The sequence below is a fragment of the Eptesicus fuscus genome, chromosome 8, assembly GCF_027574615.1.
Source record: "Eptesicus fuscus isolate TK198812 chromosome 8, DD_ASM_mEF_20220401, whole genome shotgun sequence".
Lineage (NCBI taxonomy): Eukaryota > Metazoa > Chordata > Mammalia > Chiroptera > Vespertilionidae > Eptesicus > Eptesicus fuscus.
Window position 1 is genome coordinate 28151188 of NC_072480.1, and position 9016 is coordinate 28160203.

Genomic DNA, 9016 nt, shown 5'->3' on the forward strand with positions numbered 1-9016 from the left:
GTTATTAAGTATGTCATGATTCATATTTTCTTGTCTTTCCTCTTAAGCAACCAGGTTATTTTTTTTTCTTTTCATCTCATTCTTCTTTCTTCTTCTTCTTTTTTTTTTTTTTTAATTTAAGTTCTTTATTGTTTAACTAGAGACCCAGTGCACAAAATTCATGCACCCGTGGGGTCCCACCCCCCAGCACCCAATATTCATGTATTTTTGTATGTATGCATATTTTGTTTTTGTTTTTTTTTGTTAATCCTCACCCGAGGACATTTTTCATTTATTTTTAGAGTAGAAGGGAAGGTGAGAGACAGAGAGAAAAACATGGATGTGAGAAAGATATATGAATCGGTTGCCTCCTGCACATGCCCCACCCGATCAGGCCGAAACAGCGCCCGGACAGGTCGGACTGGTGGCGGCCTGCTGGGGCTCAGGTGTTGAGCATATGGCAATCCTCTGTTTCTGCTTCATCTTCTGGTAGAGGTCTCACTTGTAGGAGCTGCTGATGTAGCGACCACTTTCTGTCTTGATCTTCTTGTCCTCCTGTCCTGACTGTCCCACAAACCGCTTCTTCTTCTGGTCCCACTTGAGCTGCTGCCGGCCCCTGGTCAGGTTTTGGGCCTCGTCCCCCATCAGGTCCAGGACAGCGCCAGCCACCTGCTGCTCAAAGGCGCCGTTCACTGTCAGGTCCTTGGGCCCAGCAGGGACATAGAAATCCTGGTCCAGCGGCTGGGCCTCCTCCTTCCACCTCTTGGCTCCCCGCTTAGGTCCTGGCTGCTGCTGTTTCTGGCCCACAGCCTCTGTGAAGATGTCCTCCGTGCTCTCCCTCCTCCCCCTCCTCCTCCTTCTCACTCCCCCCACCCCCTGCTCCACCTGCCACGCTGGGCAGCTAGGGGGCACTCCCGCCGGCCCTGCTGGAAGCTGGAGATGGCCTTGAAGTACTTCTGCCGCTTGGCCCTTGTCACCTGGCTGCTCAGGTCCCGGCTGGAGGCGTTGATCTCAAAGATGGTCGCCCTTGAGCAGTACTGCTTGATGCTGTCCACCAGCCTCAGCCGCTGCAGCCCCTCCTCCTCAAAGCTCGAGCTGAAGAAGGGGTGCAGGTCCAGCCCCGCAAGGTCCAGCTCCTTGACCCCATGGATGAACTCTGGCGAGGGCGATGGCCACCAGCGCACTTACTGCTGCTGGGTGTTGCTGGCCACACAGCCCAGGCCCTGCAGCACCAGCGACGACTCCAGGGTGTTCCACAGTCCTCGTGGCCCACCATGCTCTGTGGCACCTGGCCCAGCATGCTGTCCACGCTGACCGCACCTGAGGGCTCCTCATGAGTGCAGGCGAGGGTGAGGGCACGGCCCAGGAACAGGTGCAGGTCCAGCAGGAAGGGGACCTCATCTGGGGCCACCAAGGAGTAAGCTGTGCCACTTCGACCAGCCAGGGCCACATGACCCACATGGTGCAGGAAGAGCTTGGCTGGGAAGTTGAAATTGATGACATTGTCCAGGCCCCAGACTGCCAGATCAGTCACGATGAGGGTGGAGCACTTGCCGTGGGTGAACTTGTCCAGGTTGATCTTGCAGGCCATTTGGTCCAGGGTGCTGTAGATGTGGGTGCAGCTCACCTGCTAGAGGCCACGCCCTGTGGAGACCAAGTGGATGGGGGGAAGGCAGATGATCAATGTCTGAGCCTAGGCTGCAGGGAAACAATCGGGGGCAGGGCCGGATTGGAGGTTGGCTACCACAGTGAACATTATAGCCACTGGTTGTTCCTCCGTGGGTGGATTTGCAAATTAGCCTTTTATTATATAGGATGTATTACATAAGTCTCCTTTTTCCCCATTGAGCTCTCCCCAGCTGCCTCCAATTCCCAGCACATGCCCTCACCCTGCCCCCGCCCCACCCCTCCATTGGTTATGATCATATGCATGCATACAAGTCCTTTGGTTAATCTCTTATCCCCTGACCCCCCACTTTCCCTCATAGGTTGGACAGCTCCTTGATCAATGCTTCTATGAATCTGCTTCTTTTTTTGTTCATCAGTTTATGTTGTTCATTATATTCCACAAATGAGTGAGATCATGTGATATTTATCTTTCTCTGACTGGCTTATTTTACTTAGCATAATGCTCTCCAGTTCCATCCATGCTGTTGCAAATGATAAGGATTCCTTCTTTTCTATAGCAGCATAGTATTCCATTGTGTAGATGTATCACTGTTTTCTAATCTACTCATCTGCTGATGGCCAATTAGGCTGTTTCCAAATCTTAGCTATGGTAAATTGGGCTGCTATGAACATAGAGGTGCATATGTCCTTTCTGATTGGTGTTTCTATTTTCTTGGGATATATTCCTAGAAGTGGGATTCCTGGGTCAAATGGAAGTTCCATTTTTAATTTTTTGAAGAGATGCCATACTGTTTTCCACAGTGGCTGCACCAGCCTGCATTCCCACCAGTAGTGCAAGAGGGTTCCTTTTTCTCCTCATCCTCTCCAGCATTTGTCATTTGTTGATTTGTTGATGATAGCCATTCTGGCAGGTGTGAGATGATACCTCATTCTTGTTTTGATTTGCATCTCTCTGATGATTAGTGACTCTGAGCATGTTTTCATATGTCTCTTGGCCTTCTGTATGGCCTCTTTTGAAAAGTGTCTATTTAGTTCCTTTGCCCATTTTTTGATTGGATTGTTTATCTTTCTTTTTTTAAGTTGTAGGAGTTCCCTATAAATTTTGGAAATTAAATGCTTATCAGAGATAACATTGGTAAATATGTTCTCCCATGCAATGGCCTTTCTTATTGTTTTGTTGATGGGTTCTTTTGTTATGCAGAAACTTTTTATTTTGACGTAGTCCTATTTGTTTATTTTCTCCTTAGTTTCCATTTTCCTAGAAGCTATATCAGTAAAGATTTTGCTACAACAAATGTCTGCTATTTTGCTGCCAATGGCTTCTTCTAAGATTTTTATAGTTTCCTGTCTTACGTTTAAGTTCTTTAACCATTCTGAGTTTATTTTTGTGTATAGTGTAAGTTGGTGGTCTACTTTCATTTTTTTGCATGTATCTATCCAATTTTCCCAACACCAATTATTGAAGAGACTGCCTTGACTTCATTGTATGCTCTTGCCTCCTTTGTCAAATATTAATTGAGCATAATGGCTTGGGTCAATTTCTGGGTTCTCTGTTCTGTTCCATTGGTCTATATGTCTGTTCTTGTGCCAGTACCAGGCAATTTTGAGAACAGTGGCTTTGTAGTATAGCTTGATATCTGGTACAGTGAACCCTCCAACATTCTTCTTCTTTCTCAAGATTGCTGCAGCTATTCTGGGTCTTTTTTTGCTCCAGATGAATTTTTGGAGAGGTTGTTCTAGATCTTTGAAGTATGCCATTGGTATTTTAATGGGAAGTGCATTGAATCTATAGATTGCTTTGGGTAGTATGGACATTTCAATGATGTTGATCCTACTAATCCATGAACACAGAATATTCTTCCATTTGTTTACATCTTCCTCTATTTCACTTTTCAGCACCCTGTAATTTTCTGAGTACAGGTCCTTTACCTCCTTGTTTAAATTTATTCCTAGGTACCTTAATTTTTGTGTTGCAATGGTAAATGGGATTGTTTTTTGTTTGTTTGTTTATTTGTTTCTCTTTCTGTGAGTTCATTATTGGTGTATAAAAAAGCCATAGATTTCTGGGTGTTAATTTTGTATCCTGTTATTAAACCGAATTCAGTTATTAAGCATAGTAGTTTTATGATGGAGTCTTTAGGGTTTTCTAAGTACAATATCAGGTCATCTGTGAATAATGACAATTTTACTTATTCATTTCCAATTTGGATGCCTTTTATTTCTTCTTCTTGTCTGATTGCTATGGCTAGCACTTACACTACTATGTCAAATAAGAGTAGTGAAAGTGGGCATCCCTGTCTTGTTCCTGTTCTGAGGGGAAATGTTTTTAGTTTTTGCCCATTGAATATAATGTTTGCTGTAGGTTTGTCATATAAGGTTTTTATTACGTTGAGGTATGATACCTCTATTCCCACTTTGCTGAGAGTTTTTATCAGGAAAGGTTGTTGGATTTTGTCAAATGCCTTTTCTGCATCAATTGATATGATTATGTGATTTTTTTTCTTTCAATTTGTTTATGTGATGTATCACATTTTCTTGATTTGTGGATATTGTATTATCCTTGCATCCCCAGAATAAATCTCAATTGGTCATGGTGTATGATCTTTCTAATGTAATGCTGGATCCGATTTGCTGGGATTTTGTTGAGGATTTTAGCATCTATGTTTATCATGGATATTGGCCTGTAATTCTCTTTCTTTATAGTATCTTTATCTGGTTTTGTGATTAGGGTGATGACGGCTTCATAGAAAGAGCTAGGAATTGTGCCTTCATCTTGATTTTTTTTTTTTAAATAATCTGAGAAGGATAGGTTTTAGTTCTTCTTTGAATGTTTGTTACACTCCCCCTGTGAAGCAGTCTGGCTCTGGTCTTTTACTTTTATTTTATTTTTTTATTTCAGAAAGGAAGGAAGAGGGAGAGAGATAGAAATACCAATGATGAGAGAATCATTGATTGGCAGCCTCCTGCACCCTCCCCCCCTTACTGGGGATTGAACCCACAACCAGCGCATGTGCCCTTGACTGGAATTAAACCCGGACCATTTGGTCCTCAGGCCAATGCTCTACCCACTGAGCCAAACCTGCTAGCTCTGGCCCAGGTCTTTTGTTGACTGGAAGCTTTTTGGTGACTGCCTCAATTTCCTTCTTAGTTATCAGATTGTTGAGATTTTTTTATTCTTGATTGAGTTTTGGAAGGTTGTATTTTTCTAGGAATATGTCCATTTCCTCTAGGTTGTTAAGTTTGTTGGAATAGAGTTGTTCATAATATATATTTTTTTACAATCCTTTGTATTTCTTTATTTTTTTTATTTGGGTCCTCTCTCTTTGCTTCTTGGTGAGCCTGGCTAGAGTTTCATCAATCTTGTTTATCCTTTCAAAGAACCAGCTCTTGGTTTCATTGACCTTTTGTATTGTTTCTTCGGTATCTATGTCATTTATTTCTGCTCTGATCTTTAGTATCTCCTCCTTTCTGTGATTTTCTTGTTGTTCTCTTCCTAAGTCTATAAGGTGTAGAGTTAGATAATTTATTACAATTTTTTGTTGTTTTCTGAGGTAGGCCTGCAATGCTATGAACTTCCCTCTCAGGACTGCTTTCACTGTGTCCTGTAGGTTTTGGATTGTTGTGTTTTCATTGTCATTCTTTTTCAGGATGTTTTTAATTTCTTCTTTGATCTCTTTGGTAACCCAATCATTGTTTAATAGCATGCTATTAGGCCTCCAAGTGTTTGAATTTTTTTAATTGTTTTTATTGTAGTTGATTTCTAATATTATGCCATTGTGGTTAAAGATGCTTGATATGATTTCAGTCTTCTTGAATTTGGATAGACTTTGCCTGTGCCCCAATATTTTGTTCTATCTTTGAAAATGTCCCATGTGCACTTGTAAAGAATGTATATTGTGTAGCTTTGGGATAAAATGTTCTGAATATGTCAATTAAGTCCATCTGACCTAGTGAGTCCTTTAGGATTGCTGTTTCTTTGCTGATTTTTTTGTCTAGATGATTTATCCAGTGATGTCAGTGGGGTATTAAAGTCCCCTACTATGAACATATTGCTGTCAATCTCTCCCTTGATATTTTCCAGAAGGTTTTTTTTTTTTTTTTTATTTATTTTTTTTTTTTATGTATTTGGGTGCTCTTGCATTGGGTGCATATATGTTTACAGAGTTATATCCTCTTGTTGTATTGATCCCTTTAGTATTATGAAGTGGCCTTCCTTATCTCTTGTTATGGCCTTCACTTTGAGGTCTATTTTGTCATATATAAATATTGCTACTCCAGGTTTTTGGGTTTTTTTTTCATTTCCATTAGCCTGAAAGATATTTTTCCATCCTTTCACTTTCAGTCTGTGTGTCACTTGTTCTGAGGTACGTATCTTGTAGACAGCAAATATATTGGTCATGTTTTCTTATTCATTTATCCACTTGATGTCATCGTTTAGAGCATTTAGTCTATTTACATTTAAATTTATTATTGATAGGTACTTGTTTGTAGCCATTTTAATTTTTTTTTTTTTTGCCTTTGTTCATTCTTCTCCCTTATTTATTTACTAGAGGCCTGGTGCACAAAATTCGTGCACGGGGGCAGGGAGGTTGTCCCTCAGCCCAGCCTGCACCCTCTCTAATCTGGGACCCCTTGAAGGATGCCCAACTGCCCGTTTAGGCCCGATCCAACTGGGATCGGACCTAAATGGGCGGTTGGACATCCCTCTCACAATCCAGGACTGCTAGCTCCAAACCGCTCACATGCCTCTGCCTGATTGCCCCTAACCACTTCTGTCTGCCAGCCTGATCACCCCCTAACCACTCCCCTGCCAGCCATATCAATGCCTAAATGCTCCCCTGCTGGCCCGATTGCCCCTAACAGCCCTCCCCTGCTGGCCTGGTCACCCCTAACTGCTCTCCCATGCTGGCCCAGTCACCCTTAACTGCCCTCCCCTGCTAGCCTGGTCACCCCTAACTACCCTTCCCTATAAGCCTGCCCCCACTCAACTGTCCTCCCCTACAGGCCTGGTCCCCCCACAACTACCCTCCTCTGCTGGCCTAGTCTCCCCCAACTACCCTCCTCTGTTGACCCAGTCACCCCTAACTGCCCTCCCTGCTGGCCTGAACACCCACAACTGCCCTCTGCTGCAGGCCTGGGTCCCCGCCAACAGCCATCCCCTTCTGTCCTGGTCCCCAACAACAGTCCTCCCCTGCAGGCCTGGTCCCCCCCAACTGCCCTCCTCTGCTGTCCTGGTCTCCCCCAACTGCCCTCCTCTGCTGGCCCAATCACCTCTAACTACCCTCCCTGCTGGTCTGATTGCCCACAACTGTCCTCCCCTGCAGGCCTAGTCCCCCACAACTGCTGTATCCTGCAGGCCTGGTCCCCCCCAATTGCCCTCCCCTGCAGGCCTGGGTACCCCCCCCAACTGACCTCTGTTGCTGGCCTGGTCACCCCTAACTGCCCTCCCCTGCAGGCCATCTTGTGGCAGCTATCTTGTGTCCACATGGGTGCAGCCATCTTTGCCCACATGGGGCAGACATCTTGTGTCTTGGAGTGATGGTCAATTTGCATATTACTCTTTTATTAGATAGGATTTTTTTCTTTTTACAACAGTCCCTTTAGCATTTCTTGCATTGCTGGCTTGGTAGTGATAAACTTCCTTAGCTTTTCTTTGTCTGTGAAGCTCCTGATTTCCCCTTCAATTTTGAATGATAGCCTTGCTGGATATATTCTTGGATTCAGTGCCTTTGTATCACTTTGTATACTTCCTTCCATTCCTGTCTGGCCTAATGTGTTTCTGTTGAGAAATCAGTTGATAGTCTAATGGGAGATCCCTTATAGGTAACTTTCTTTCTCTGGCAGCCTTTAAGATTCTTTCTTTGTCATTAATGTTTGCCATTGTAATTACGAAGTGTCTTGATGTGGATCTTTTTGGGTTTATCTTGTTTGGGGCTCTCTGTACTTGTGTGACTTTTTTCTTCCTTAAATCAGGGAAGTTTTCTGACATTATTTCTTCAAATAGGTTTTTTTAGCAGTGGCTATTCTTCTTGTCGTTCTGGTACCCCTGTTATATGTGTGTTGCTTTGTTTTGTGTTGACCCAAAGATCCCTCAGGCTCTCCTCCTGTCTTTTGATTTTTTTCTCTAATTGCAGTTCAGATTGGTTGTGTTTTGCTTCCTTATCTTCTAATTCGCTAATTTGGTCCCCTGCTTCTCCTAGTCTACTGTTGAAAGCTTCCATAGTGTTTTTTATTGTAGCTATATCACTCTTTATTTCTTCTTGGTTGTTACATAGTTTGATGATTTTCTCATCCATCAAGTTTATGAACTGTATGACCCTTATTCTGAATTCTTTTTCTGACATTGCATGCCTCTGTTTCATTTAGTTCCTTTTCTGGCAATTCCTCCTTTTCTTTCCTTTAGGTGTTATTCTTCTGTCTCCCAATTTTTGTTCTCACTGAAGGATCTAGGTGTCCAACCTCACATGGCCTGAGGCTGCAGCAGAGGTCCTTGTGGTAGGAGTGGCTGCTCCTCTTGTGGTCACTGGCTGCTCCCCCGGTGTCATGGGATGGCTGTTGGCTCCCCATGAATGCACGCTATCTTGGGCGGTGGCTGCTGGTTCCCTTCACACGTGATCGTGGACAGCCTCTGTGGCAGAGCAGGCCCTCTGGGAGAGATTAAAACAGTAGCAGAGGCTGCTGGGCTATGCGAGTCCAGTCTGCCAGCCCCTGAAGATCCTGAAAGGTCTAGCTGTCCCTCCCTTAGCCACACACACAAACCACACATCCACACACTCCCCTTTCACTCCCGCCCTCACTCACACTCTCCCTCACTGCCATCCTCCCAGCTGCCATCTTCTCTCCAAAACCCCAACCGTGTTATTTTTATTTTATTTTATTTACTTTGCTTCTCACCTTTCAACGCTTAGTTTAACTTCTTGTATTCTGCCTTGTGACACTGGCATTGATAGTCTACAAACTGCACTTCCTAGTCTCTTTGGAAGGCTGGATGGATTTTGGAAGGCAACAAGGAGGGAAGGGATTCCTTTCCCACCCCTAGTTCCTGTCTCTTCCTCCCAGTAGCAGAGGGTGGGCATAATTCTAACTGCCACTTTTTTCAGTATTCCATTATCACCTGTCTTGTTCCTGTCACAGGGACCAGCATCAGCCCAGGCTGAAGGAAACACCCATTGTGTGGTTCTTCCACAGTAGATATCTGCACCAGCAGTACAACATGAGTCCCAAGGCCTAATGTCTCCTACTATCTTGCCTTTTGTTCCCCAAGCTCTTTAGGTGGTAGATGGTTCTTGCACTTTCTAATGTCTTTTTGATGTCCCAGCCTTCTAAAACCTGTGTGATAAATTTTATGTGTTAAATCCTCTCTGATATAAAAATACCTAAATGACTTCAATTTTACCCACCCAACCTG

At 43.9% G+C, this 9016-nt stretch overlaps 1 pseudogene; it reads right to left on the reverse strand.

Annotated features, from left to right (window-relative positions):
• Positions 1-369: 369 nt before the first annotated feature.
• On the reverse strand, positions 370-8175 carry LOC103289704 (ATP-dependent RNA helicase DDX54-like; annotated as a pseudogene).
• Positions 8176-9016: the final 841 nt, after the last annotated feature.